The sequence below is a fragment of the Staurois parvus genome, unplaced genomic scaffold, assembly GCF_062004578.1.
Source record: "Staurois parvus isolate SC_StPar_1 unplaced genomic scaffold, SC_StPar_1.0 ptg000166l, whole genome shotgun sequence".
Classification (NCBI taxonomy): Eukaryota; Metazoa; Chordata; class Amphibia; order Anura; family Ranidae; genus Staurois; species Staurois parvus.
In genome coordinates, this window is record NW_028317962.1 from 6,585,837 (window position 1) to 6,606,725 (window position 20,889).

The following is a 20,889-nucleotide window of genomic DNA, read 5'->3' on the forward strand; positions in this document are numbered from 1 at the left end:
GAGGGGGAGTAGAGGTAGGTGGGCACAGTGTACAGGGAGGGGGTAGAGGTAGATGGGTGCAGTGTACAGGGAGGGGGAGTAGAGGTAGGTGGGCACATTGTAGAGGTAGGTGGGCACAATGTATAGGGAGGGGAGTAGAGGTAGGTGGGCCCAGTATAGAGGTAGGTGAGCACAGTGTACAGGGAGAGAGTAGATGTGGGTGAGCACAGTGTAGAGGTAGGTGGGCACAGTGTACAGGGATGGAGTAGAGGTAGGTGGTGCAGAGTACAGGGAGGAGGTAGAGGTAGGTATGCACAGTGTAGAGGTAGGTGGGCGCAAAGTACAGGAGGAGGTAGAGGTAGGTGTGCAGTGTAGAGGTAGGTGGGTGCAGAGTACAGAGAGGGGGTAGAGGTAGGTGTGCACAATGTAGAGGTAGGTGGGCGCAGAGTACAGGGAGGGGGTAGAGGTAGGTGTGCACAGTATACAGGTAGGTGGGAGCAGAGTACAGGGAAGGGGTAGAGGTAGGTGTGCACAGTGTAGATGTAGGTGTGCACAGTGTAGAGGTAGGTGGGCGTAGAGTACAGGGAAGGGGTAGAGGTAGGTGTGCACAGGGTAGAGGTAGGTGGGAGCAGAGTAGAGGTACGTGAGCGCAGAGTACAGGGAGGGGGTAGAGGTAGATGTGCACAGTGTAGAGGTAGGAGGTAGAGGTAGGTGTGCACAGTGTAGAGGTAGGTGGGCGCAGAGTACAGGGAGGAGAGCGCAATAATATGTTAGCGGAAAGTCCTCGGCACACGAACACCTTCCCGTCGCTCAGTTTTTATTTGGCCCCGCCCCGGGGGGGGGGTGTCTGGAGGCGGGACCTTCACGCCCAGTCCGATCCTCCATTCAGAGCCCGGTGACCTCACATCCGGGGAACTCCGGTATATATTATCGGTCGGAAGCTCCATTGAGTTCTCTTTGTCCCAGGCCGTGTCGGGAGATGGTGAGTGGGGTGACTCCGGCTCGGTTTCTCGCAATAGTTGCCGCATGTCTCCGCTCCTGCCCCGCTGTGTACCTGGGCTGTGTCGGGAGCGGCTGTGAGCGGTGTAGAGGGAGGATGGAGGTGGATGGTGCGGAGTGTAGTAGTGGGGTCGGTCACATGATGTGGTGGGCGGGGTGCTGACATGATGATATCTATGTTGGTAGGGACATCTGAGAGACCATGATGCGTACCAACATTTCTGAGCGGCGCCTCCCCCACCACTCCTGCGGCCTGCACACCCACCGCCTGTTCTGCCCTGTTTGTGGAGAACCTTTCCTCCGCCTATAGATCCGGCTGGGCGAGCTTAGGGCGGTGGAGGTCTTCCTGGGAGACATGTTGGATCGCCGGTCCGGTGTCGCCTCCTCACCTCCTTTACATCCCTCGCAGTTGTACTCCCGTGTGGCAGTCATGTGCATTGCAGGGCCGTTATGGGGTTAAATGAGGTGGTGAGGAGGTGACCTATCGCCTCATCACTTGTCAGAACACTTGGATCGCTTTTCAGAGGCGTAGCCAGGGGTGTGCACATGCAGCAGGAATAACACCCCCTGTTCCTATTGGTGGGTGCTACTGTCTGTCCATGGAGACCCATTCAAGTAAATGAGGCCAGTCTGCCAGCCCCCCTTACCTGCATGCTTCTGTGGGGTCCAAGGGGTTAAAGCAGATGGTGAGAGCCATACAATGCTGTGCTGCACCAGGTTGCAGAGCGGCCTCATTCACTTTCCCCACCAACCATGACATGGCGTGTAACTCATGCTGCTGTGATGTGTACACCCCTGGCCACTGCAACCAGAGGAGGTCTGGTTGGGGCCAGAGTGGTAAAAACATGCCTTAACTATGGGGTTTTACACCCCCCCCCTGCAAATGTAAATGAACCCTTTCTGTTCTGAGCCCCTATAGGGCTGCTTTCACACTGATGCCCTGCAGTTTTCTTGCATCGTGGGTGCGGCTCAGTGCATCTGTCACATTCCTGGGTTGTCTGCGCTCTCAGACTTCTATGTCCTGCGGGTGTGATGCACTTTTCTGCATTCAGGGTTTTGGTGCTTTCAGGAAGTGCATCAACCTCGCAGGATATAATGGTCTAGCACTAGGCGCAGCAATCACCAGGAAAGCTGCCGGGACACTGCACTCACGGGGTGGGGAAACCAAAGTGCATCAGTGTGACATCAGCCCTATACTGTGCCCAATGCATTGCTTCACACTGACCTGAAGATCTACCTTCCTGCTGCTGGCAACACTGAGAGCGCTAGCTGGGATCAGAGGTAGAGTGCAGTTGGTATCCCTCCGCATGGGACAGGAGCCGGCACTACAGAGGAGGAATCGGCTTATAGGGCTCAGCTCCAGACTGACAAGTAGTCCCTCTGCATTGCACTCCAATGCTCTGGGGTGGCGGGTCAGCAAGGCCAGGTCCTAATCTACTGGTTGCTGACCCTCTGCTATGGAAGAGGCAGTATAACCACTTGAGATTTGCAGGGTTTTACCCCCTTCATAACCAGGCCATTTTTATACTATTCAGCAATGTGCTACTTTAACTGGTAATTGCATGGTCATGCAACACTGTACCCAAATTAAATTTATATATTTTTGGGTTTTTTTTCACAAATGGTTTTCTTTTGATGGTATTTGATCACCACTGAGGTTTTTTATTATATAATTTTAAAATCAAAAATCATACTTTAGGCCAGAATGTATTCTGTCTTTTGGTTAAAAAAAACAAAAAAAAACCCTATAAGGATTGTGCAGTGGGCCCCCTACCTGCACATGCTGGCTCATGTATGTCATCCAGTGCAGAGCAGCCACCCTGTAACAGTAAAAGTACAATGGGGGTGGTCCACAAGTGATTATTGCAACTTGCCTGCCTGTGCTTCCAGGACTCAACACTTGCAGTTGGGGGTTGGTAATATGTGGTCAGAGTAGAAATAAACTCCCTGCTATGCTCCTTTTCCAGTGGCAGCCTTCACTGACTGCTCTCATCCCCTCCCTAGCAGCTGGATTTGTGACCTCGTGGTCATTGATGGATGACATCTTCTGTATATATGCACAGGAGTTGGTCATTCTGGCAAAGTGTGTTCATACAGAACATGGCTTGTCCTCTCTCCTTATTGGCTCACTGGTTGTGATTGACAGCAGGAGCAAATGTCTCCTGTTTTGTGAGCTATTGAGAGGACCTGGAGGAGCCACTGCTCTCATGCACATCACTGGATTAATGTGAGAAATCCCAGTCATTGTTACCTTGATGCATTGAATTAAAATTCTGCGTTGTGTTTTTTTTTTTTTTTTTTTTGTGTTTTTTTTGAGCCACTGTCACTGAGGTCGGCTATGGCCATCTTGCCCTGTCAGCCCAGGTTCAGATTTTTGGTATATCTTTCTTGTAAGCTGTAATCATTCACTGTAAGATATTTATCTTTTTGAATTTGATTTGTTACAGGTCATCACTTGGATTCCCTCGCGGTTTAGCATGCATGTAAGTTCAATGTGACTTTGCTGTATGTATTTGACCAGTCTTTAAAAACGTAACTTTAGTCTCTTATAGAAGTACACAATGGGGTTGATTTACTAAAACTGGGAAGTTCAGAATCTGGTGCAGCTCTGCATAGAAACCAATCGGCTTTCAGGTTTTATTGTCAAAGCCTAACTGAACAAGCTGAAGTTAGTAGCTGATTGGCTCCCATGCACAGCTATACCAGATTATGCACTTTCCAGTTTTAGTAAATTGGCCCCAGTGAGTTAATCTGTCCTTTTTACCAGATGGGTGCCTATTGCCTAAATCATTTGGTCGTTTTAAAGATGTGCTAATTATGCAAGTTATGACCTTGGTTTCCAAAGTTGAGGTGGCACTCCCACCCAGGGTTGTGGAAAAGGGGTACCCCCAGTCTCTGTATGGAGCCCAGACCAGCAGGGGAGCTCAGGCAGCTGAGTCCACCCAATGTGGACAAGGGAGGGTGATCACAGTGGTGGGGGGGAATGAGACAACAGGTGTCTGCTTATCCAGAACAGCAGGGGTAATGGGGGTGCCGGTTTATCCTTGTGTACATGCAGGTGTTCTTGTTTGCACCACTGTTAGTCAAATGACCTTCAGTTCCCAATATTCTTAAATATAAGTAGTGAATTGCTTTTTTTGGTAGAAATTAAGGCTACTGATAAAACTTGGGTAAAGGTGCACAGGAACCCCCCAGGCAGGTGTTGACTTGCTAAAGGAAAGTTAGTGGCTGCTCAGTTTTCAAGGGAATATTTCTGGAGCTTGGTGAATTTTCTTTGAAAAATAATCACCTGCAAGAAGAGAGCATTTTCATGCACATGAGATGATGGAAGTCAGCAGAGAATCACATCTTGCCATGCTAAGGGAGCATTCCCTTGCAAAGTGAAAACGGTCTTTGCCTATAGTAAATTCTCTCCAGGGTCTCGAACAGAATGAGATGCTCAGGGCCTAACTATACAGTGGGTTGTGTAATGCTACTGTGATGACTCTATTTGCTACTCTTGACTGCCAGAATGACGAGAGAGCTTACCACCTATGTTCTGAGGCATTGCAAAGAAAAGCATGAAATGGCCCACTAATGTCTATGCTTCCCCTAATGAGCATTTTTTCTTTTTAGATGTGGAGCCCAGTCTATCATGCTGCAGAACACTTGGGTAAGTTGGTGTTTTTGTGTTGCGTGTGTGGCTTTTTTTTTTTTTCTGCCTGATATGAGAGCTTATGCTGTACATGATGACTTGAAATAATCAATGGGAATCTCTCTGAATAAGACTGAGGGAAATCTTGTGTTCTGATGCAGTGTAGAAAATGGGGAAGCTTCTTTCCATCTGTACATTTTCCCTTCAAGTTGTTTTTCTTTATTTTAGATCAAAGATGTTCCATGCCAACATGATCTATAGACATGGAGGGACACAAGGTTTGTAATTTGATTTCATAATTGATATGTAGAGCCCTCATGCACTGCCAATAGGGAATTATGGAATGTTGTAGTATCAGCTGTATCTGGCTACTAAACGTATTGCTTTATTTATTAAAGTTGGAGTGCAAAATTTGGCCCATGTCTAGCATTTCTTCCCCCCCCCCCCAAAAAAAAAAAATTTAGCTGCAAAGCACAAGATTTGTTCTAATGCTGTGACAATCTGACAGTCTAACTTAAGTAGAACTAAAGGCAAAACTATTTTTATTCAGTTTTTAATGTAGTTAAAGGGTTATAATCCCTGCAAGGTTTTTGCTCTTTGCCTTCACTTCCTGTCCTATAGCTGAAAATAAGATGGGGTCACCATGGGCATATGTAACCTCTAGCCCTGTTCTAGTGATAACCCGAAATTTGGGTTTTTCTTACAGGTGCTTGTATGGCACCATCAATTTAAGCAATCCTTTATGTGTTGTACATTCACATCAGTCCCTGCCCTCAAGGAGCTTAGTCTAAGGTCCCATTTAACATTCATACACATACATGTATTGGGTCCAATTTAGACAGGAGCCAATTCTACCAGCTTGTCTTTGGGTACTCTGGTTTCCTCCCACCTTCCCAAAGGAAACCCATGCAGATAGTGTTCTGGCTGGGATTAAAAGTCAACCCCAGTGCTTTTAAACTGAAATGCTGACCACTTGGCCACAGTGCTACCCATTTCACTTCACTTAGCTATACAGGTAACATGAGAAAATAGGTAGGGTGAGTCTTCCTAATGTTGTCAGACAGCAGTACAAAACAGATGTTCTAATCACACTCCATTCTATCAAAACTAAAGCAATAGTTTAGTTATACTTGATAGACGTGATGTGCTTTAGCCTCAGTCTTAATGTGTGCTGCAGACAGTGTTTCTTAGAAACCTTATTTCCATCTTTGTGATCACTTCAGGTCCATGTGAGCCATGCCAGGTCTGCCTGTCCATTGCTAATGGCATACAGTGGCTAGAACAATAGTTTAGCATTCACACGTGTGGGTGTCTTTGTACATTAGGACTGTGCAAATGGCATATGCAGAACATACTGATGTAACCATTGTAGATTCACACTGCTTGCTGTAGAGCTGTTAAGCAAGGTTTTAAGAGGACTCTACTTCTGGAGAAGTAATCAAATGTCAGACACCATGATGAGCCCATAGTTCAGCAGATGATCAGTGATGAATTTAGCTTGTCTTTCGCTCCTATCTGATGTCTGTCTCCTGGGAAGGGCAGAACAAAATGTTGAAAAACTCAGCTAATCGGTGTTTCTCTGCAGGTTGTGTGGACAGAAATCTACAGGATGACCTAATCGGTAAGTATACTGCATTTGAGGTGGGGGAGAGTTTATAGATTTGCTGGGTTACAAACTGTTACATCTTGGGTATATGCCATCTCCTGGATCACTGCCTGTCACACCTTCATTGATGCATACACTGCCTGAGATTATTGGTTTGCTGAAATGATGATTCTTTAACAGACTTGACAACCCCATGGAGGTCTGTTTATTAGCTCTATCTGACTCCATTGCTTTAGACTTTGTAGCTGAGCTGTAACTTGCCACCTACTAAATAGTCATTTCTTTTGATTACAGATGGTATTGGCCCTTTCTGCATAAGACTTCTCATTGGGCTTCAAGGTAAGATACTGATATTGCAGCAGCTCCATTTATGATCTAGTTGAGCAAAACTTTATACTCTATAGGCCTTGTAATTGTGTGCTTGGTACTGCATACTTGTTGCTTGGTTGGCTTGTGTGCTGTAAGTCTCAAACACTTATTTTCTTGGTTCACTCAGGCAGCAAGATGCCCTTACTTTTGGGGGGGGGGGGGGGGCGCGGGGGGGGGTCTTATCCCCCACTACAGTGTGTAAGTCTGTTTGAACAACCCCAGTCATAGGTTGCAGTGTTGGCATGTGGTGATATAGGACTTGAAGGGCAGTTTGTATAATGTGGGTAAAGTGAGCCAGTATGGTGATTCCTATGCCCCTTTTTTAAAGGCTGCCTTTTCTGATTGGGGTGCTTCAGGCTTGTAATTCTGACTGGGCAAATTATGTTCATATTCTGCAGCTGTCATGTTTAAAGTATTGTGCTCCTTTTTTTGGGTTTCAAATGATGTTCCAAATGTCTGACCTGAAATATGTATGTGGACTTGTGTTACTTCTGACATAAACCCACAATTGTATTGTGCATGTACTGATGACCTGCTTTAGGGGTACTAACTAGCTTTTTGTTTGTTTTTTTTCTAGGCGCATCATAGGTGGAACTTCAAGTTTTTGGTGAGTACCTGCATAACTCTTAACAATTTTTTTTTTTTATTTTTTTTGTGTCGGTTACCAATGATGAAACTGATTCTGCCATATGATAAGGCTGATTATACCATTAACCGTTCCACTTTTTTCTGAGGTAACTACCAGAATTTTATAGGGAATCCTTAATGATTTGAAAGCAAGAAAAATGATCCCTAAAACAGCCACAAGTTGCAGCCTTTAGAATCTCTAATCTGCTGCTGTCCCCTAAAATGTTGTGCTTGCAGTTGTCTCGGTCTATTAAAGAATTCCTTTAAAGATTATGGTAATGTAAAGCTGTTTTTATTCTGGCTAACGTGTCTCAAATCTCTCTGCAGGTATCCACATGTGTGCCTGAAGAGGTGAGTTGTCAATGAGGGCTTCTTGGTTATTGATGCTTGTCATCACATGCGGAAAGGAACTGTGCTTCAATATGACCTACAGATGCAAAGCAAGCACCTGCCTTTTGATGGATCTTTAGAAACCTTTCTTAACTGGCCAAGAGCCCCTGTTGCTACTCCAGATTTCCAGGCCTAGGCAAATGATACCCTATATCCCCAGGAGGTTTTTGAAGCTAGGCTTACCATCCTGCCTGAGCAACAGGCAAATGGATTCCTGGAATTTAATGCTGCACATCTCTTCAGATGGCCACGGCTTGAAATGTTAGGGATAATTTTCTCTACAAAAAGCATGGATAGATGGGTGACTTTCATTTGAAAAATGAAACGGCCTCTGAGCTGTGCTGCTGAAAAGCCGTGTAGTTCAGCCTTAAGGTGCTGCAGGTGTCATTCCTCTGAACACCACAGAGTAAGACTGCCATGCTTTTTCTAAATGCATTAAGCAGATCCACATGCATCGGTTAACAATTTGATTCCTGTGTTTAGTGCTGGCAATCTTAGTCCGGTGATTGCCTCTATATACAATCTGTTCACTTGCTGTGATGGGACTAGGATTGCTTTTCCTTTTTGGTGCCATCCAGATTGGCACTGCAGTAGACAAGCATTGTGGTTCATGGCATTCTCAAATTAGTCATATTTGGGGTTTCAGGGCATGGGGGGGGGGGGGGGGGGTGTTGGCAACCTGTTTAATATGTATGGGCTGCCTTACTGAGATTAATACGCATGCAATAATGCCCTGCCTGCAAGGAAGGACTTTTAATGTACTGTTATGGATAAAATATCTGCAAGGCAGATGAAAGCAAACTAACCTTACTTTTTTTTTTCTTTTTTTCTTTTTTCCCCCCTTTACAGTTCATGCCAATTTATCAAACAAACACTGTGGCTAAATGGGTAAGAATTGCCTGACACTATCTTGGATTTCAAAATGTAACTTTCAGAAATAAGCCAATGATGCTGTAAGAGTAGTGGACAGAAGTGATTTCTGACATCTTTGAAAACACTGAGGCTTAACCAGATCATACACTACTGCATATCGTGTCAAGTGCAGTTGTCAAACTCTTGTGGTTTTGTGGAAACTGAATGTTAAAGGAAATGCTTAATTGCACAGCTTCTAACCAAACCGCTCTATAGTTTTGCTTACATGGCATTCACTTGGTAAAGTCAGGCCCTTTAGTTGGGACCATGTAATGTCTTGGCATAACTTGGGCTCAAAATGCTTTGTAATTTTTTTATATGGCCACAAGTTTGTCCTTTGTGAAACTGTTTACAGGACTTTCTACCTATGTGGGGATGAACTTGCCTGCAGTTAAGATTGCTCTGTTGGAAAAACTTTGTAGTTGTGACCTGAACTCGTGCAAAACCTGTCAACCACCTAGTTTTGTACTTTGTCATTTAACACGGTGCAGTCAGTTGTTTGGTCTGTATGTGGATTTAATTTTACATGTGTTAAGATGCTGAACAAGATGCTGTGTGCTTGAGTGGTATATTTTTATCTTCAATTTTATTTACATAAACACATTTTTGATCTTAGATTCTGTAGTACAAAGCCAGCCAACATCAATGTGACTGCTTCTAAAAACATGTTTGTATTTTACAGATACCATGATGATTTTGCTACTTTTTATCAATGGAAATCTCTCTGAATAAGAATGAAAAACCTACTTCTGATGTATGCGATGCGGTTTCTACTGTTTAGCTGTAACTAGCTGCTTGAAGATGGAAGTTCAGGAGTTGAAACTTCAAGAGCATACTATGTGAAGGTAAGCTTTTTTTTTTTTTTTTTTTTTTTTTTTTTTGGAGGGGATGTGAGAATCTAAATGGCTTGTATGCAGGTTTAACATGATGATTTTATAGTTCATCAGACTGACAGTGGTGAACATCTTTCGCTCCTATCTGATTGAACCTATGTCAAGCTTTGAGTATATTTTTTCTGGGTACACTGGCCCCTTGGATACAAATTTTAGCTGTGCCTAACCATTGGCAGTGTTGTAAGCTTGGCACCTGCACCCTGGACAACTGTTTGCTTTGTTTAGGCTTAGCACTTGCACATATCCTGCCCAAGCTAATGGGAGTTTAAAGCTACCACTTAAGCCAAGATGGTGATGGCATTGCAGTCATGTTTTTTTTAATTGTTCTCTCAGCTCCAGTTTCAGCATTACAGCTAAAAGGCATGGCAGAGGTTTACCATGTAAGGTGATTAGATTGTAGTGTAGGAAATGTGGCCACATGTCAAAGGCAGAAACCTCTGTAATGTCTGCTGGAAGCAGTACTTTCAAGCTGTATGCTAGGGCAGGGGTCTCCAAATTATGGCCCTCCAGGTGTTGAACTGAAAGTCCCCATGAGGCCTTGCAAGACTCCCAGAGGCATGATGGGACTTGTAGTACTTCAACTGCTGGAGGTCCATGGTTTGTAGACCTAGGGCATTGACATGGAAGCAACAATATAACTTCAACATGAAAAAACTGACTGACTTTAGGGCATAAGCAGTTTCCCTCTAAATTCTGCTGATCTATAGACACTGCACTATTGTGCTCTACTATATCAACCTGTTCTCTGCTTCTTTTATAGGCCTGGCTAGTTCGCATGCCACCTTAAGACTTGAAGGGGTGGGTAAGCATTTCCTCCATTGTATAGCATTATTGTATATGATGATAACATAGTTCAGCTGATTTACTGTGAAGAACAGTCTTTCGCTCCTATCTGATACATCCTTAGAATCTTTATCCCTTACTTGGGCACAGGCACAGTATTGAGCTCATTGGTATGTTTCTTTTGTAGGCCTGGCTACAGCTTGAATGCCCTGTCGGGAGGACGCTTTTAAAGGTGGTAAGTGGATTTGCTCTAGTCATTGTGCTGAACTAGTGTGTGGGGTTTGTTTTGTCCCCCCCATGCATTGAAGCAAAGTATCTGGCTTTAAGTGACCTCCCTAACACTGACCCTCCAGTTACCTATTCTGCCACACCTGTGTAACAAGTGTTTAGTTGCAACCCCCCCCCCTTTGGGTAGGATAGCTAAGAGTGGGGAGATTCCCTTTTTTTTTTTTTTTTTTTTTTTTTTTTAAGACTTGGGCATTCTTAGAAATTCTACTTTTTGACCCATGCCAGCTAACTAGGTTCATTCTTCAATTGGTACACTTGTGTTGCTTGCCTGTTTTGTGAGTGGTGGCATAATGACAGTATTAGAGGTGTTGCCTGGTTTGGACCAAGTCTTATTCTAAGGTGACTTGCTAAGTTGCTTAGACTTGCCCTAGAACTGTCAGAATAGCCCCCAATGGCTGCATCTTAGCGCAGCTGATATGCTTTTCATTTTCAATGGTCTGTAAATGATGACTTTATGAATCAGGTCTCTGATTACTTTGAGGACATTGTGACCCACTGATGCAGACAAAGACTAGGTCAAATCTTATCAATGAATTTAAATTGTTCCCCCTAAACAGTGTTTTTTTTTTTTTTTTTTTGTTTTTTCCAGGTTTCCTTTCAGGAGTCACCAGGAGTAATGATCAAGCTGGAACTATGGTACGTGAAGCATGTTCAGGTTGAATGCACAATTTCTCATTTTACTGTAACTAGTGAAGAAAACTATTCTGCCATATGAAACCTGATTTCAACCTTACTGTTCACTTATTTCTGAGGTTACATTGGCCTACATAGTAATACATTGTAACTGTCCCTTGTGTTCTGCTAACACCATATTGCATATAGCTTGGTAGTACTTTCCTTTGCCATGCAAGACAAACAAGGTTATTTAAAATTCCACTCCTGCAACCTATGCTTTCCCTTTTCGATGCTTCAGCTCTGTTCAGCCCCCATGAGCAAAGTGAAGACCCAGTACTCAGGTGTAGGTGAGCATGTGACTCGGCATGAACACAGGTCAGCCGTAACATTGCCCACATAAGAATAGGTCCTCCTTTTTGACACCAGAACAGCCCCGGCCCATCAAGGCTTGGACTCCAGTAGACCTTTGAATATATGCTGTGGTTTTATCTGGCACCAAGCAGTCAGCAGGTTCTGGAAGTTGGGCATCCATGGATTTCCACCTCCTGGGATATACTTTTCATTTAAGCAAGTGTGCGTGCTGTGCAGAAAGTTATTCCCCCAACACCCTAATGAAGAACGCAGATCTGCTTTAACCACAAAGGAATTAACACTTGGGTTTTTTTTTTTTTTTTTTTTTTTTTCCAGCTATCAATGTATAAGCACACAAAGCTGGATGTCAAGATTTGTCTGGTAAGTGTAATATGTAAATTGTTGCGTTTTTTTTATGGGGATATATGATGACAAATACTTTGAACTCTCTCACTGACTAAAGATGAAAGTAAAAGTACTGACTTCCCTGTGACTGACTATTGAGTACTTTTTTTTTTTTTTTTTTTTTCTTCTTTTTTTTTGTTAAACTACAATAAATTTGTTTCTAATTTTACAGATTTCATGGTGGAAAACAGCCTAAAGGCACATCTCTACATTTCTGCACTTGGTTCTACAGTGGTTAAAGTTCTGATGTGTTGGCTTCACATCTCTGCAGGACATACTGTATACTGAATGTCATGCTAAATGGCAATAAAATTTGCAGACTAAATTAGAAAACTGTTTCCTGTTTTTTATGATTGGATAACAATTGTGTACTCTTGCTTGTGTACCACAATTCATGGGGAAGGAACTCTGTAAGGTCTATGTAAATTGGAAATGTTGCTTATGGTAGGCCGGAGTTTGGTGCTAGACAATGTTCAGGACCACACTTTTACTGCAACAGGACAGCCCCCTGCACCAAAATGCATATGTGACCTTAATATTTCCAGGTAAGGGGGCATGCGCTGCAATTTGCTGCAGCATAAGGCAATAACCAGGTCCTGGCCCATTATTTTTATAGCTGCAATCCACTGATGGCCTAAACAAATGACAACCCCACACAGGGTTCTCAACAGACAGCAGTGTTTTCTGCAAAGCTGGGAGTAAAACTGCTCATTGCTTGGTAAAATCTGCACGCAATGAACACTAGGCAGTTAACCTATTCCAAGCCAAAGGGTTAACCTAGTAATCCATATATTTAGTACAATGAGTGTATATTGGCACTGATCACTAGAGATATCTGTGTCAGATTGCTTCCTGCACTCAGTGCCATTATAGGTTGCTGATTACTGCAACTAGTGTAAATGAAAACAAATTCCAGCATATATAATTTTTGGAAACATAATGTTACCACAAACTGATATACACTTCATTTATTTTTTTATAAAGTAGCAAGATCAAATTTCTTGATAAATTTAAGAGTATTTATTGGATTGTTTTATAGCAAATTTGTTCATGACCACACAATCATCAGTTTAAGTAGCAGTGCAAAAAGGGGGAAAATGCCCTAGTCATGAAGGGGGTAAAACCTTTCAGAGCTCTCGGGTACTTAAGGGGTGGCTTTTGTCATAGAAATGTATAGAGCTGTTATTTCATACACTAAATGTATATGGGTTTAGGGCTGTTTAACTGTGCTATTGGTTACATGCTTGGCCAGTGATTCAGGGACTGATGGTGCACAGCTTGCACATGGATAGTCTGTAGTGTTTTTGCCTGGTTCACTTTTGGGGTGTTTGTGTTTTTTTTGGTTTTTTTTTTGTTTTTTTTTTTGTTTTACCTGTGATCAAATGCCTTCACTGAAATGTGCTGACATTTGCAGGCCATGACAGATTTGGTAGGGACAAAAACCAGACAAGTGGATCCACACTGTACAGTAGCTCACAGCTACCAGCTGGAATGTTGGAGATTCTCTCCCTCCATTCTTCATAATTTCAAATGTTTCCTTTGCATTTGCAAAAAATTGGCTCTTTTGCAAGCTCTTGATGATTTCAGTTTTTCAGAAGAAGAGCAGTTCCATGGATTCTGTTCATAAATCTTTACGGTTCCAGTGCAGATAAAGGATGCTTACCTACATCCCTATCACCTGACCATTCTATCATTTCCAGTGGATTGTCCCTTTCAATTTGTGGGCCTGTCTACGGCCCCAGAGTCAATCCTGGTTTCAATTCTGGGCCTGCTGTGGATTTAGGGTATGCCAATCCTGGAGTACCTGGATCTGCTGTTGAGGGAGTTATCGGCTCAGGAGCACAATGTCTCTTGCAATATGAATTTGTGGAGGTTTGGCTCAATCCTAAGGCTACATGTAAACTAGCCTAGCCTGACCACTCAAAAGGCAAACTCATGGTACCACTTTTTTTTTTTGTTTTTTTTTTGGGGGGGAGGTGTAACCTCATTTAAACGCAGCAGTTCAAAAACTGCTAAAAGCCTATGGGTACATGGACACAGGATTTGATGGAGTTGAGTTTAGAAGCTTTGGCAAAAAAATTGCCAAAAGCTCCAACTTAAGTTTTTTTAGGAGTTGCTAGTGTACATGAAGCCAGAAATCTGTATTGCTTCCAGGCCACCAGTTGGAGTTGCTGGACTTGATCCTAGATACTGTCCAGGCAAGAATGATTATCCCACCACAAAAATGCCTTGCTATGAGGAATCGGGTGCCTACTCTCAGAATGCTAAGAAATCCCTTGAATGGTCACTGCATCAGGATCCTTGTGCAAAGGGGAACTGATGACTTTTCTGTTTATTCCAGACCTCTGCAGCAGAATGTATGATGTGGGGCAGGAGGACTCTTTTTTTTTTTTTTTTTTAAAGACACCCCAGAGTCCTTAAACCTCCCCCCCTTCTGTCTCTGTACTGGCAGATGTCTTTTGTGGGTGCTAAAGAGGGAGAAAGTACCTTTTCACTTCTTGAAAGGTGTGGACAACTAGTTTCCAGCTTGATGGGTTGGGGGAGAGTCTAGATTTTTTTTTGATAGTCAACCAATCTTCTATGCAGTAGAACAAGTCATGACAAGTTTAAGTGATTGATTTCTGTCTGTGCAGAATTTTACTAAAGGCCTTGCCAACTGAAGCTGTTCATGAGGAAAGACCATTGCTTCCACAATAGAATGGAGCATCTACCTCCCATCACTCTCCCCCAGTTTCATCTTCAAAGACAAAAATCAGCCATTCCTTTCAGCGCAAGACTTGGAAAACAAAATCCACAAAGTCTGAGCCACAACCTTGATCCACAATGTCTGGACACTCGTCAGTTTCCATCTTGCTTGATCAGATATCCTAGATCTATGGATTCAAATTGGTTTCAAACTCCACCCCCTCATTTTTGTGTGTTCCTCTAAAACCAGCCTACATTCACAGACAGATGTTGAGACTGCCCTGAACCATCTCTTGACCCAGACAGCCATTATTCCAGTCCCACTAGAGGGCAGCTTTAAAGTATTCTTTCCAAACTTGTTCATGGCAGCAAAACCCAGAAGGGGCAGTTGTCATCTTGAACTTAAAACTTCCAAACAAGGTCCCAGCATGTTCCAACATTGTGGATAGATCCACAAGGTCAGTAATTGCTTCTAAGGCAAGGGGAGCATCTTGCATCAGACATTTAAAATGCTTACCTGCACATTCCCATTTACCCACCTCATCAGCACTTATCTGCTTTGCAGCAGATTAACATTTCAATTTTTTTTTTTTTTTTTTTACACTGCCATTCACCCTATCCTTGGCTCCCAAGGTTGTTTGCACCCCTACTGGCTCTTCTAAGAACTTGGGCCATTCATGTCACAGGGTGCTTAGACAACTTTCATCTGAAGGAATCATTAAAAAGAAAAACAAAATCTGCAAAGAAATATCCAAAAGGACTAGCCAGATTCCTCAGGTCTTCACATGGGTAATTGACTTTCGAAAACATCATGCTCCAACCTCATGTAGAATGCCTAAGCCTTACTCTATACATGGCCCACTCAGGTTTTCCTTCCAACAAACAAGCTTGCCTCTCTAAAGCAGCCTATATAAACAAATTCTCAAAGCCTAGTAAACAGGATAAGAAAATTGCTTTGAAAGCAGTATTTTCTGTACAATCATACAATAAATCTGATTGTTAGTATACAGCTCTGATTTGAAATCCTTTCAAAGGGACAAGCACAAAAATTTCTCATACCAGATCAGGTTTAATCAGTGGTTTTCATCAAAATACATCACTTTGATATTTTTATTGTCATGCAAGAATTTTTGTAACCTTATCACTTTAGATATGAGACTACCATGCAAAAAGACCATCATTCGTCCAATATGTTCATGTGTACACGGCTTAAGGATCCTGGGCCTTTTGAAAGACACAGTCCTTTTGCCCAGTTCCATTCAAGGCTACTTCAGTGCAACATTCTTTTGGCCTGAAACCAATGCCCTCTCTAGATCTTCCTATGCTTCTTCCCAGGCACACCAGGAACATCCTGGAGATCAGAGCAATAAAAGTAGCACTGGCCTCAGGTGCCCTGTTAATGCCCTAGACTTGCATTCCAGCTAATATATGCCTTTTCCTCCAATGCTGAATCTTCCTTCCAAAAAATAGAAAAAAAAAAAAAAGCTGATTGTCATTGCATCAAACTGCCCCAGAGGAACCTGGTATTCAAACTTCTGGGAAACAATAGGATTCTTCTGATTAGGCCTGCTGTCTCAAGGGCCCCTGCTCAAGTCTGTTTCTCAATCACTGGATTTAAAAGCATGGCAATTTAAAAAAAATAAATTGAAATCCAGGTCTTGCAGGACAGAGGTATATGACTGTCATTCCCACCTTACCAAGAGACAGCCCCCTTCACAAAAAAAGCAGTTACTTACGGTAACTCCTTTTCTAGGAGTTTTTCAGGACAACACCTTGAGACCTTGGCTCCTCCACCTGAGGAACCCCCCCCCCCAAAAACCAAAAGGCCTGTCTCTCCCCTCATGACCTCAGTTCATGATCTAGCACCTCCGGTCACCTGGGGAGACAAAAAGCATAGCAAACCATATCTTATGAACCCATGCAACAGAGGGTGGGTAACTGATGCTGTCCTGAGACTCCTGTAAAAGGTGTTACCGTAAGTAACTTTGCTTTTTCCCTTCTTCGTCTTTCAGGACAGCACCTCGAGAGGATAAGCAAGCACTCACCCCTAGGGTGGGACCACTGCTTGTATGCTTGTAGAACCTTGCGTCTGAAGGCCTGCTCCTGCACTGAGACCAGGTCGGGTATGTAATGCTTGACAAAGGTGCCATAACTGGACCAAGTCGCAGCTCTACAGATCTGTCCCGGGGAAGCACCAGCCAGCTCAGCATGTGTGGCTGCCATGTCACAGGTAGTGTGCCATGAGGCCCTCAGCCAGATACGCCTGTCCGATTGCTGGTCTTCGCCACCTAGCTAAAGTGTATCTGGAGGCCTTACAGCCCTTCCTTGTCTGAAAAAGAAAACACAAATCTGACTACCGGATCTCTTTTTAGTTTTCTCTAAATAAAGAACACATCTTCTCACGTCCAGCATGTGAAACTTCCTTTCCTGGTCACACAAGGGGTTAGAACAAAAAGAAGGTAAAGTAATATTCTGACCTCGATGAAATCTCAAGCCCACCTTGGGGACAAAGCCTGGGTTCGTCCTAAATGTAACCCTATCCACAAATACCTGAAATAAGGGGGCTCTAATTGACAGAGCTTCTAATTCACTCACTTTCCTTGCAGTTGTAATTGTTACAAGGAAGGCCATCTTGAGAGTCGGGGACCTTGAATCCAGAGGTTCAAAGGGGGAGCCTGTCAGCACATTAAGTACCGTCATCAGATTCCATTTGGGAAAGGGTCTATCCTCTGCGGGTCTCTGGTCAAGGACCTAAAGAATCTTGCTACCAGCACCTCCTTGGCTAAAGGAGACTGCATAAAAACACTCAGAGCTGATACTTGGCTCTTTAGTGTACTAACGGCTAGGCTTGTCAGCCCCTGCCTGCAAAAATTCCAGGACTGAAACTAAGCTATAAGTCTCCCCGGAAGCTTGGATACACTATTTATTAAAGCACTTCCAGACCTTCAGATAGCCCGGGTCTCTTTTTTTCCTATTTAGGAGTGTGGAAACTAACCTGAGAACCCCTTGCTCAACAAGAGCTGTTACTCAGAAACTAGGCTGATAGGTTCCATCTGTCTACCCTGGGACACAGGACTGGTCCTTCCAGGAAAGGCAAAATCCAAGGAGGGTGGGTCACTGGGGCCACCAGCGTCAAAAACCATGCTCGTCGAGGCTATTAGGATCAGGGAGGTCTGCTCGGATCTGAACTTCCTCTGTACTGCTGGCAACAAAGGGACTGGGGGAAAAGCATAACACGGGAAAATCCCACTGCTGTGCTAGAGCATCCACTGCCAACGCCCCGTCCCACCAGTTTAGGGAGAAGAAAACCAGAACCTTGGTGTTTTGGCTTGATGCAAACAGGTCTACGGATGGAGACCCCCCCCCACTCCCTTTTGATGGCTTGGTAGACCTCCCCAATCCATCCGGAACCTCTTGTACTTGATGGCCTCGTTCAAGGGCTTCTGATTTAGAATCAGCCTGTATGATCCCGATGCCTTTTGGATGACAAAGATGTGCGAATAGAATCCCTTGCCGATCTCTGTGATGGGGATTCTGACAACGACGTTCTGTTCCTCCAATTCCTGTATAGAAGAGAGTAAGGCTACTGCTTTTTTTTTTTTTTGCGCACCTTGGCAGGTTCGTCACCTCCGAAATTCCAGGCGGTACCTTCTCCTCACTATATCCAGGATGAAGGGATTGGAGAGCTCTGCTTCCCACTGTGGGAGGAAGACCCCCAACCTTCCCTTTGGTGGAACAAAGTCATTGCGATTTCTGGGGCTGCTCAGGAGGATGGAAAATCGCTCCTCCTTTGCACCTAACTTTCTGCCCCCAGGCCTAAGGGCCTGAATTTTCTTTTGGTGACAAAACTTTTTTGCCGCTACTCCATGTTCCATGCGGTGGTGGGCATGGCAGGCTTTAAGTTGTACAGTGTGGAGTCCCAGGATTTCTTAAGGGAATCTGCCACCTGTCCATGGTGTCTGACAAGACCCCCATATCCTCAAAGCCAGATCCATCCTCCTGGCTACCTGAGAAAAAGCAGCGTCCAACTTGGGGCTCTTATTCCATAACACAGAAGGGTCCTCGTCGACTGGGAACCTGCGTCTGAGGTATTTGGCAAAGAAAGACTTCCTTTTGGGGTCCTGCCATTCCCTCTTAATAGTCTCCACCAACACCTCATGGACGGTGGAAACTGTCTTTGCTCCTTCATACCCTGATGCATTTGATCATGTAACGTCAGGGGCTTCTTATCCTCAATGTCCAAGGTGGCATAAATAGCTCCTAGCAAGTCGTCAACCTCCTCCAGGGACAACTTGTAGCTAGAGGAGCCTCTAGGCTCATCTGAGGGGACCTCCCCATCTGAATCCTCTGAATTCGAGCCCAGGGATGGGTTGCCCTCCACCGCCTCGCTCCTCTGGCCTCCCGTCCCTCTACTAGTAGAAATGACCAACTCAGGCTGTTGGAGGGGAAGGGGTGCGGTCCACGTCTGAGGCAAGCCTATCTTCTCGACAAGAGACTAAAGGAATCAAAGGTAGTCTCAGCTCTCTAACTGCCTTAACCAGGTCCCCGAGAAGAAATCTCCTCCCTAACCAGCCCTTCGATACAGGACTTACACAGCACCTTCTTCCAAAACTCCTTGAGGGTCACTTTACATGAAGGGCACTTCCTTCTAGACCCCTGGTGCATCTTGAGCTTCTCACTGGCCTTTTACCTGAAAGATGAAGAGGAAATCCAGGGGACCCATTACCTAAGGAATGCCTGCTGACCGCCCCCCCCCCCCCCCTCTCCTCCGGCAGGGAGTGGGAGACTACAACCTGAGACTCTCCCTCCCTCCCAACCCCTGGCACCTCCGACCACCAGAGGGCTGGGGGACCACAGCTAGGGGTAAAAGGCACCTCTGAGCCGCCTACCTGCAGCTGGCTGGTGCTGGTCCCAGTGCCTGTGCTCCAGCCATCCTCAGAAGGTGATCGCCTGCCTCTTCAGGATGCTGCACTCACACTGCCGAAAGGAGCTCCCCCTTGTTGCCTAGGACGCAGCCAGAAGCCATGTCCTGGGAGAAGTCCCTCCTCTTCCCCCAGAAGTGACGTTGCCCATCATCTGGCCCACCCCAAGCTCCAATGCCAGCACAACATGGGACTTCTCCCCCAGTCCCTCTGGACACAGGAAACAAAGGCCCCCAGCCTTCCCTCAGTGGGGGCCGGGACGAAACATGACAGGTAAGCAAACCCCCCACCTGTCTCCCTACAGAGGGGGTTCGCCTGTCAAAGAAGGCTGTGGGGGGTAACCACCAGGCACACACACCTCCACTGCCATTCTCCTCTCTTGAGTACCAGGCTCACCCAGTCCTCTAACCGCACCTGGACTGGCCTCCACAGTATGTCTCCCTCTGGAGGAAACACCGAAAGTGAGGGGAGAGGCAGGCCTTTTGTTTTGGGTGGAGGGGTTTCCTCAGGTGGGGAGGAGCCAAGGTCTCTCAAGGTGCTGTCCTGAAAGACGAAGAAGGGAAAATATACTACGGGGCCTGGAAATATTTCACTTGGTGTGTACATAGGCTCTTCAACCCCTAAGATAACTCTGTACCTTGCATTGTAGTCTTCCTACAGTCAAGACTTGAGCAGAATTTGGCCTTAAGTGCTCTTAAAGGACAGGTTTTAGTGTTTGCTCCCAGTTGCATCAAAGCCGATTTTGAAATTGTGCGACTTACAGTGAAGTTGCACGATTTCAAAATCAGGTGACCTGCCGCTTTCAGTTGTGATTTGCAAAACATCTGACACAGATGTCTATGCAAATTGTAACAAAAGTAGTGCATGCACTACTTTAGAAATTGGTGTGGCTCTGACCAAGTCAGAACCACACCAATATAACCGCTCTGATAGCGGACAACAGGGTGCAACTTGGCAAGCAAATCTCACCCGATGTGACCGGGGTGTAAATCCAGAAGCCTCAAGCTTCCCCACGTTAGAACCTTTATCCACGATGTCTCACATATTAGACATAACAGCGTCATGTGCTTTCCTGGGATCTCCCTGTACTCCAAAACCCACCCTTTGAACCCATTAGGGAACTCCCTTTAGGCGACTGCTCCTGTAAAGTGTCTATCACATCTGTTAGAGTTGGGAGGCTCCATCATGCAATGCAAAGAGCCTTTTCGGATTCTCCACAAAGATAAAATTGTTTTGCATCTAGGATCCTCCTTTCTACCAATGGTGGTTTCAGTCCCCCACCTTAAAGGGTTAGTTCACCTTTACCAAAAAAACTTCCTATGCAGATAAGGGGTGGCTGGAGATAAATTTAAAAAAAAAAACTACAGCTCTGACTAAAGTTGAATAATGCCTTTGCTACAGGTGTAGACCATTTACATACCTCATGAAGCC

At 44.7% G+C, this 20,889-nt stretch overlaps 1 long non-coding RNA gene and 8 other non-coding genes across 11 annotated transcripts; all 9 read left to right on the forward strand.

The window, feature by feature from the left end:
* Window positions 1-886: 886 nt before the first annotated feature.
* Window positions 887-12,184, forward strand: LOC149462814 (uncharacterized). 3 transcript variants are annotated; one of them, XR_016312577.1, is made up of 15 exons: window positions 887-961; window positions 3,426-3,461; window positions 4,594-4,630; window positions 4,841-4,890; window positions 6,198-6,233; window positions 6,513-6,557; window positions 7,176-7,194; window positions 7,542-7,565; window positions 8,454-8,492; window positions 9,199-9,361; window positions 10,170-10,211; window positions 10,380-10,427; window positions 11,070-11,116; window positions 11,783-11,827; window positions 12,024-12,184. It is a non-coding gene; the product is annotated as an uncharacterized LOC149462814 (long non-coding RNA). The 3 variants fall into 3 exon arrangements; XR_016312576.1 differs by having other exon boundaries at window positions 10,170-10,207; XR_016312578.1 differs by lacking the exons at window positions 887-961; window positions 3,426-3,461; window positions 4,594-4,630 and having other exon boundaries at window positions 4,835-4,890; window positions 7,165-7,194; window positions 10,170-10,207.
* LOC149462815 (small nucleolar RNA SNORD74) lies at window positions 1,133-1,212 on the forward strand. The gene has a single exon (XR_016312581.1). It is a non-coding gene; the product is annotated as a small nucleolar RNA SNORD74 (small nucleolar RNA).
* Window positions 4,696-4,775, forward strand: LOC149462816 (small nucleolar RNA SNORD79). Its single transcript, XR_016312580.1, has one exon. It is a non-coding gene; the product is annotated as a small nucleolar RNA SNORD79 (small nucleolar RNA).
* Window positions 6,057-6,139, forward strand: LOC149462817 (small nucleolar RNA snR60/Z15/Z230/Z193/J17). Its single transcript, XR_016312583.1, has one exon. It is a non-coding gene; the product is annotated as a small nucleolar RNA snR60/Z15/Z230/Z193/J17 (small nucleolar RNA).
* Window positions 7,023-7,086, forward strand: LOC149462818 (small nucleolar RNA SNORD78). The gene has a single exon (XR_016312587.1). It is a non-coding gene; the product is annotated as a small nucleolar RNA SNORD78 (small nucleolar RNA).
* On the forward strand, window positions 7,250-7,324 carry LOC149462819 (small nucleolar RNA SNORD47). Its single transcript, XR_016312588.1, has one exon. It is a non-coding gene; the product is annotated as a small nucleolar RNA SNORD47 (small nucleolar RNA).
* LOC149462820 (small nucleolar RNA SNORD75) lies at window positions 8,545-8,609 on the forward strand. The gene has a single exon (XR_016312586.1). It is a non-coding gene; the product is annotated as a small nucleolar RNA SNORD75 (small nucleolar RNA).
* LOC149462821 (small nucleolar RNA snR60/Z15/Z230/Z193/J17) lies at window positions 9,432-9,506 on the forward strand. The gene has a single exon (XR_016312584.1). It is a non-coding gene; the product is annotated as a small nucleolar RNA snR60/Z15/Z230/Z193/J17 (small nucleolar RNA).
* On the forward strand, window positions 10,238-10,313 carry LOC149462822 (small nucleolar RNA snR60/Z15/Z230/Z193/J17). The gene has a single exon (XR_016312582.1). It is a non-coding gene; the product is annotated as a small nucleolar RNA snR60/Z15/Z230/Z193/J17 (small nucleolar RNA).
* Window positions 12,185-20,889: the final 8,705 nt, after the last annotated feature.